Raw genomic sequence first — 8158 nt, 5'->3', positions numbered from 1 at the left:
TTCACCTCATCTTTGTCAACAACTAAGGTCTCTCGGCAGCTCTCATATTTAGGAACCTTCAATGCTGCATGAGTGCAATAACTGCCAAAATATGCATATGTGCACTTGCAGGCATATGTGCACTTACCTCGTGACATTGATGGAAAATTTTCTTTCTTTCATCTCATTACAGGCAGAGTAATCTGCAAACGAACTCTATCCTCTGCCTCGTAAATTTGGCAACATTTCCTCCTATTATCTGACGGTACTGGCCGAAGCGACTCTCCGGGCAATCAATTTCTGCTTTCCCGAGGAGAACATATCTGTGTTCGCGTTCTGTAATGCAGTATTTTGAAAGCTACGACAATGAGTGAGAAGAGAGTATCAGAGCATTCCCTGTTTCTCTAGTGAGCACACCAGTATCATGCTTGTATAGCTCCTACACATGGAGCCACATTATTAACAAACCAAGAATGTACATTTGGGGTCATTTGTTAGGCACAATATTGGCGCCTCAAAGACATCGCGATTGCGTATTCGCTAGTTTGATGCTTTTATATTTACAATGTTCCACTGACGCATGATAATGCTTAGAAATGCATACATTTGTTCCTCATGGTACATAGAAATTGCCTCGCGGTACTTTAGGAGGACTCCTGCGATATGCGGGCTAAACACCTGCAACGCAAATTTAACATTCTGGCGCTCCAAATCGCTTGGATTCAGGGCGTTAGATGTTAAACCAAAGCCACACTTAAAAACTTCGGAAGATTTAATGTGGTACGCTTCACTTAAATCCTTGAATGAGGCCCTCCTAACGTTTTCTTGGCTGTCTACTGTTAGATAGGTCCTAGAGTGGATATAAGAAGCTTCTGCCTGCGTTGTTTCGTATGCACTTTAGTAAGTGTACAACATCAACGGCATTTATTCACAGAACTTCATTCGTAATTTTCGGTTTAATGCATTATTGTCATAAACAACTGCCACAACCTTAAAGCCGATTTCTTCTAGGCGCAAGATAGCTTTTTTCAGTATGGGGTGAAAGTCATCCTCAGTTGAAGTTTTCACTGGAGAAATGTATGCCATCTCTTTAAATAGACTCAACAGACTTTCTATCATGAAGACATGTGCTGATGTCTATTTATTTGTCTTATTTTATTTATTTTGAAACACTATCAGACCCCAATAAGCATTTTTACAGACGTGGGTTATAAGGGCCTGTAGACATTTGCTCTACAGGCATTCACACATATGAATGCAGAAGGGTAAAATCAAAAACTCTTACAATAAAAGAAAAAAGGAAAAGAGGCAAGCATATGAAATATTAAAATGAAATATACAGTCATTCAGAGATTACCGTCATCACAGGTTCACATTATATATAGAGAGGAAACAAACACATTAATAATGTAATCACTTCCTCTTGATTGGCAATATAAATTTTACGGGAAATTCAACGAATTTGTCGATATTTCACTGATCTAAAGAGTTCCAGTCCCGCACTGCTCGCGGGAAATACGAGAAACTATGTGCTATTAGCATAAGATTATTCTTGGAGTGTGAGGTGATGCTTATGCCCAGTTTCTCTTCAAGTGTCAGGATTTACGTTACTCTTGTTATGCAGGATTAGATATAGAACTTTGACGCATTGTAGCCTCCCACGACTGGTTAATGTATGAAGACCGATCTCGTCCAGCATCTACTTCGGTGAACCAGTTCGGCTATATCTGTTACAGCAAAAACGCGCGGCTTTAGCTGAACAGCTTTGAGCGTAAATATTTCATTTTGGGTGAATACGTTCGCGTATTCAGCTGTTGAGCATATAATCGCCACACAAGCCAAAAGCACCCAAATTTGCTAGTAGAAGGAAGGGTTTTCGGGGATCACTGGTAATACGGCTTAAGCCGCACTACGTGTACAATGTCAGGACGCGAGGAACGGTGTGACGATGATTGCGTTACACAGGGAAGCACCTCATGATTAAGTTCACCGACTCGACGAACAACTATGTACGGCTCGAAATACCTATTCATGAGTTTTTCTGAAAGCCCTATACAGCGAACCGTTGTTCATACCCACACCTTGTCTCCTAGGCGGAAATTGACACTATGTCTCCTGAGGTTGTAAAGACGACCATCGATACGCTGTTGCTGTCGTGTGTAGAGTCTGGCCAGTTCTCGAGCCTCCTCTGCGCGTTCGCATACTAGCCGGGTATCATCAGCTACGTCATCTGGCGGTGCGCGAGGCAACATAGCGTCAAGCATGGTGGTGACTTGCCTTCCATGCACCAGCTGGAAGGGGGACATACGGGTGGTCTCCTGGACTGCGGTATTATAAGCGAGCTTGACATAGGGCAGTACCTCGTCCCAGTTCCGATTGTCGACGTCCACGTACATGGCGATCATATCGGCTATAGTTTTGTTGAGCCTCTCCGTCAGTCTATTAGTTTGCGGATGAGAAGCTGTGGTTCGGCTGTGGGTGGTGCCGGTTAGGCGCAAGATTTCCTGAGTGAGTTCCGCCACAAACGCGGCGGAACTCACTTCCGCCACACCAGCACTGCTGAGGCACCATGCCGGAGAACAATGCTCTCGATGAAAAATTTGGCTACCTCAGCAGCCGTTCCCGACGGCAGTGCGTGAGACTCCGCGTAGCGCGTTAGACAGCCCGTCGCTATGATAATGTAATTGTTGCCTGATTGCGACGTAGGAAATGGGCCCAAAAATCTATTCCAATCGTATGAAACGGTGCACTCGGTGTCTCAATTGGCTGGAGAAGGCCCGCAGGTCGCGTAGGAGGTGTTTTAGCCTTGGGCACTCGCTACAGGTTCTTGCACATTGATGCACGTACTTTGCGGTTTTCGGCCAATAATATTTTTCTCGAATACGCGAAAGCGTTCTGGTGTATCCAAGATGACTAGCGGTAGGATCGCCGTGACACGCTTCAGTGAACTCACTGCGCAGCTCTTCCGGACCGACAAGAAGTCACGATCTCTGGCTGCTGTCGAAATTCTCCTTGTAAAAGACACCATTCCGGACCTTAAATGCAGGCAGAATACGCAGGAAATCCCGAGGTACCGCATCTTTGTCTCCTGCGAGATGCGCCATCAGTTGACGAAGCTGTGGATCATCTCGTTGACGATCTGCCATATCGTCAAGATTCAAGGCCCCAAGGAAGCTGTCTTCCTCATCATCTGCGCCGCCTGGTGATGGTTCCACAGGTGCTCGAGGCAAGCAGTCAGGATCATGATGTTTTCTTCCGAATTTATGTAGGATCGTGACTTCGTACTCCTGTAACCGAAGGCTCCCTCTTGCAAGCCGGCCCGCGGGATCCTTAAGATTGGCCAGCCAACAAAACGGGCGGCCGTACATATGAGGCCGAAACTTGGTTATGGCCCAGAGGACGGCGAGTCACTCTTTTTCTGTTATTCAGTAATTGCCTGCCGCCTTGGAAAGAGTTCGGCTTGCGTAAGCAATAACACACTCAGTGCCATCCTGGAATTTTACAAGCAATGCCCCTAGTCCTTTGTTGCTAGCGTCCGTGTGGAGTTCAGTGTCGGCATTTTGATCAAAGTGGCCTAATATAGGTGATGACAAAAGGGCTTGCTTTAGTTGCCTGAATGCTAACTCTTGCTCTTCATTCCACACAAAGTCGACGCTGTCTTTCGTAAGGTGGATTAGCGGCACTGCGATCTGGGCGAAGTTGCGAAAGAAACGTCTGAAGTAAGCGCACAGACGAAGGAAGCTTGTGACAGTTTTCTTGTCTCACGGCGGTGGGAAGGATGCCATGGCCGCTGTTTTATCGGGATCTGGTTTCACGCCTCTGTGGCTGTCTGTATGCCCAAGAAACCTCAGCTCACCATATGCGAACCGGCATTTCGAAGGCTTGATTGTGAGTCCGGCGTTCTGTATAGCACAAAGAACAGCGTCGAGGCGCACAAGATGGTCAGCGAAGGCCCTTGAAAAGATAACAACGTCATCCAGATAAACTAGACACGTCTTCCACTTCAGTCCGGCGAGCATAGTGTCCACGACGCGTTGAAATGTCGTAGGCGCTGTACATAAGCCAAATGGCATCACCTTGAACTCATAAGGGCCATCCGGTGTTATAAATGCGGTCTTCTCTCGGTCTCGCTCATCCACTTCGATCTGCCAGTATCCACTTTTCAAATCAATAGAAGAAAAATAGCGGGCGCAGCGGAGCCGATCGAGTGTGTCGTCGATTCGGGGCAGTGAATACACATCTTTCTTTGTCACCTTGTTGAATCGCCTGTAGTCCACACAGAATCGAAGCGTCCCGTTTTTTTTTCTTTACCAGCACAACAGGTGCGGCCCACGGACTGTTTGAAGGCTGGATGACATCGTCATGTAGCATTTCCCGCACTTGGTCCTGTATTGCTGTATTGCTTCTCTTTCCTTCATGAAAACTAGGTACGGCGGTTGGCGAATCGGATGGGCCGCGCCATCGACATTAAATCTGTTTCGCGACAGGCGGGCATCTCGCGTACCCTGGATGTCGTTGAAAAACAATCGCGGTAACGACGCAAAAGTTCGAGTAATTCGCGTGTCTGGGACGACTCAAGTTTTTCCGCGATGTTCAGTTGCAAGGGTTTTTCTTCCTCGTGCGGGTCTGGCGGAATATCTATTTCAGGCAATACAACAGCCTCACGACCATCACTTATCTCTTCTATATGTGCTATAACTGCCCCTTCTGTCACGTGCTGCGACTCGTTCCTAAAGTTCGTCACCAAGATGTTCGCACTTCCTCCCTGAACATCGGCTATTCCTCTCGCAAAGCCAATTCTCTTCGAGAGCAACATTTGTACAGTTCTTTCCAGGAGGCCTTCGCCACATGCGGGGGTCTCGGCTCGAACAGGTAGAAATACTGTCGAGAGCGGTGGCAAGTTAACATGCTCGGCACCAACTTTAAGCGCAACTGGGGGGGCTCTTCGAAACCTCGGCGATGAAGAACGTTCTCGGAGAGTCAACTCATTCTGCCCTACATCGATGACTGGTCCATACTCACAAAGAAAGTCTATTCAGAGAATAACATCCTTGGAGCAATTCTCTAAGACCACAAATTTGGCGGGACATGTCTCACCGTGAATTTCGTCGCGGGCGGTCCATTTTCCAACTGGAACGACGAGGTGACCTCCTGCGGTTCGTATCGGAGGCCCATCCCACTGTGTGGTCACCTTGCGAATTCGGCGACATAATTTTCCGTTGAATACCGAGTAATCGGCGCCGGTGTTAACGAGTGCAGTGACAGCATCGATAATAACCCTACATTACTAGAGGCAGCCAAACCGTTTTCGCTTCCGCGTGTGCCGTTGTTCGTGATGTCAAACGTACGTGGACGCTCTTTCTTTCGGCTGAATTCGGCAATGCCACTTCCAGGCGTCGCCGCACTGTTTTCCCGACGAGGAAGAGGAGACGCTCTCACGGCGAGACCCGTTAGGAGGCGTGGGAGGGCGGCGTGGCGAGTTCGAGCGAGATACACGGTCATCGGTTTGCATCGGCTATGAAGAGGGTGAAAGATAACCCCGGTCATAGGTTCGCATCAGGGATGAAGTGCGTCGAAGATACTCCTGGATATCTCGGGGTCGTTCGCCGTAACTAGGTAGTCGGTCGCTCCGGCTTAATCCTCGCAGTACGAGATCTCGGTATGGGCAGCAGCGGTACATGTGGTTCGGTTCACCACAGTAGAAACACAATGGTCGACTGTCCGCAGTTCTCCAGATGTCGGTTTTTCGTCGTCTCCGCGGCTTCAAGTATGTGTCCTGCCGCGCCAGGAATTCCTGGCGTCGAGGCCCAGAATCCGTAACCCGTTGATACTGGTGAGGTACGGGCGAAGGCCGACGGAGAACGGCAGAAGAACTTTCAGCCGGCTGTTGTTTTGTAGCAGCAATCACTGGCCCAGTAGAGATGGCTTCCGGTGTGAGTGCCTGTCGCACTTCCTCAGGAACGGCCGTAGCGATGGATATTCGGGAAAGCTGCTCAGGAGCTGGGAAAAACCTCATGAGCTCTTCGCGCACCACATCGCGAATGACTTCTCGGATATCAGTGAGGTCAGCATCACTAGGTTCAGACGAAGCAAGGCTCGAGACATTGGAGTCCCAGTCGCTGATAGCCATACATGGCAGTAATTGAATTACAGTAATGGAATTATTGTAATTTAATTACTTTCCTCGGTAATTTGTAAAGTAATGAACTCATTTTCGGCTTGGTAATTTAGTAATGTAATGAATTACTTTTTGGCAGTAATTTCGCAGCAAAAGTAATTAATTCCTTTCGAAATTACTTTTACTAAAATGCGCCTCTACTCCTTCAACATATGATGAAGTAGAGTGGCGCGAAAGCAGGAACGGCGTGTGGCAAGCGAAACCAGCGTAACGGATCGGCAAAGGGGGACAGAGTTGAGCAGAACAGTGCGTCTGAGACCTCAACCATTCTACAAGCAGCAGGATACAAGGCGTCAAGGGAATGCTGAAGGGAGAGATGGTGCAAGAAGGCTGGAGCTGAAAACTAGTTTGGAGCGCGGCGTAGCGCCACTCCCTGTTGCGTCGGCTAGGGCACAGTGGTGCCTGGTTACACTCAACACCACGGGGCGAGGGAGGATTGGGGTTGGGGGAGATAGGCAGAAGGGTCCATGACGTGAGGCACCGGGGCTTGAGCATTACTGAGCAGTGAGCACAAACGTGCCGACATCGATTCTTGGGACTGCGGAAGCAATAAATAAGCTAGCTACTTCGGGCCCTTCAAATGGCGGAGACAGCTCCGGGCCAGTAAGATGCTAGGTTCGCCGGTCATTTCAGGACCGTTCGACCGTGTTTTATTTATTTTTTTTTTTGAGGTAGTCTTGTTTTTGTAATGGCACGTACTGTAGGAGAGAGAGAAGGAATAGCTCTCTAGGACGGAATTTGGCGGGAAGACGAAAGATCGTGTGTGCTTCGCGTCTGGAGAACAAGTTGTTGTTTTGTTTACTAGCTTTGGTTAGTTTTTGCATGGATGGAAACTAGAAAGTAATTTAAAAGTAATTTAATTACTCAGTAGAAGTAATTGTAATGTAATTTCATTACTTTTTGGGAGCAGTAATGAGTAATGTATTTTAATTACTTTTCTGCGACTTTCAGCAAAGTAATTAGTAATGTAATTTAATTCCTTTTCAAAAGTAATTCTGCCATGTATGCTGATAGCGGTTAATTCGCGTGGCCAACGTGCGCTCAATGTTAGTTGCTTCGGCCACAAAACTGGCTACTGTAATCGGCGGATCGCGTATAAGTCCGCCTAATATCTCGTTTCGGACGCCCCGCATCAAAGCGCGCACTTTTTTGTCCTCCGTAGCCTGTGGGTCCGCGCGAGCAATTAGGCGCAGCACGTCCTTTACAAAGCTCAGCGCACATTCGGCAGGGCCCTGAATTCGAGCTTGGGGGAGATCTTCGGTGTGCTGTCGCTGGTGCTGGTTCGCAAACGTGCGCACAAATTCGTTCTTGCAGACCTCCCAAGAGGTCAACGAGGTCACAACTGTCCTAAGCACATCCATGCCATGATTAAAGACTGTCTATTTGTACTCTAAAATTACGTTAATTATGCCGTATTGCCAGAAAATATGGAACAGTAACTGTTCCGCTTTACGAGAAGGTACTCAGCCACCTCCAAAATTTTGCTGCGCCATTTATATTCTACACACCACCGATATAAATACTCAGAATAACATTTTTGGGGTGATGTGAGCCAGCCCACATTATTGTAATGTTGGGAATAAGTTTCTCTTATGTTACTGATTGTCGAATACAAGGTAATGAAATAGAGCTAAATGTTTCATACTTGATGAAAAATGAAACTTGGACAGCCTTAAATATGCCAGATTAAACCCATGCGGGCAGCACGTAGGCCAGGCCGAATTGCACTGGCCTCCGTATAGCCCCCGCCGGTGCAACTGAGGTATTGGAGAAATTATTCGACTTAAAAATTAAAACCTTGATCAATGGGGCAGCACTGCCTGCAGAAACGTAGGACTCATTAGTGACTCTGGTAGGCTACCCGAATTCGGCTATCTGGGCTGAATGCGGGCATCTCTATTAGGGCTGCCCACACGGATACGAATTTGGACCAATCGCGGCAAAATTCGGCAGCCCACGGGGGCCCTCAGGGTACGTGCTGAAAATCCCGCATTGGGCCCG

This window comes from Amblyomma maculatum, chromosome 1, assembly GCF_055883805.1.
Source record: "Amblyomma maculatum isolate TAMU_Amacu chromosome 1, ASM5588380v1, whole genome shotgun sequence".
Taxonomy (NCBI): domain Eukaryota; kingdom Metazoa; phylum Arthropoda; class Arachnida; order Ixodida; family Ixodidae; genus Amblyomma; species Amblyomma maculatum.
Note: the sequence above shows the minus strand (reverse complement) of the source record.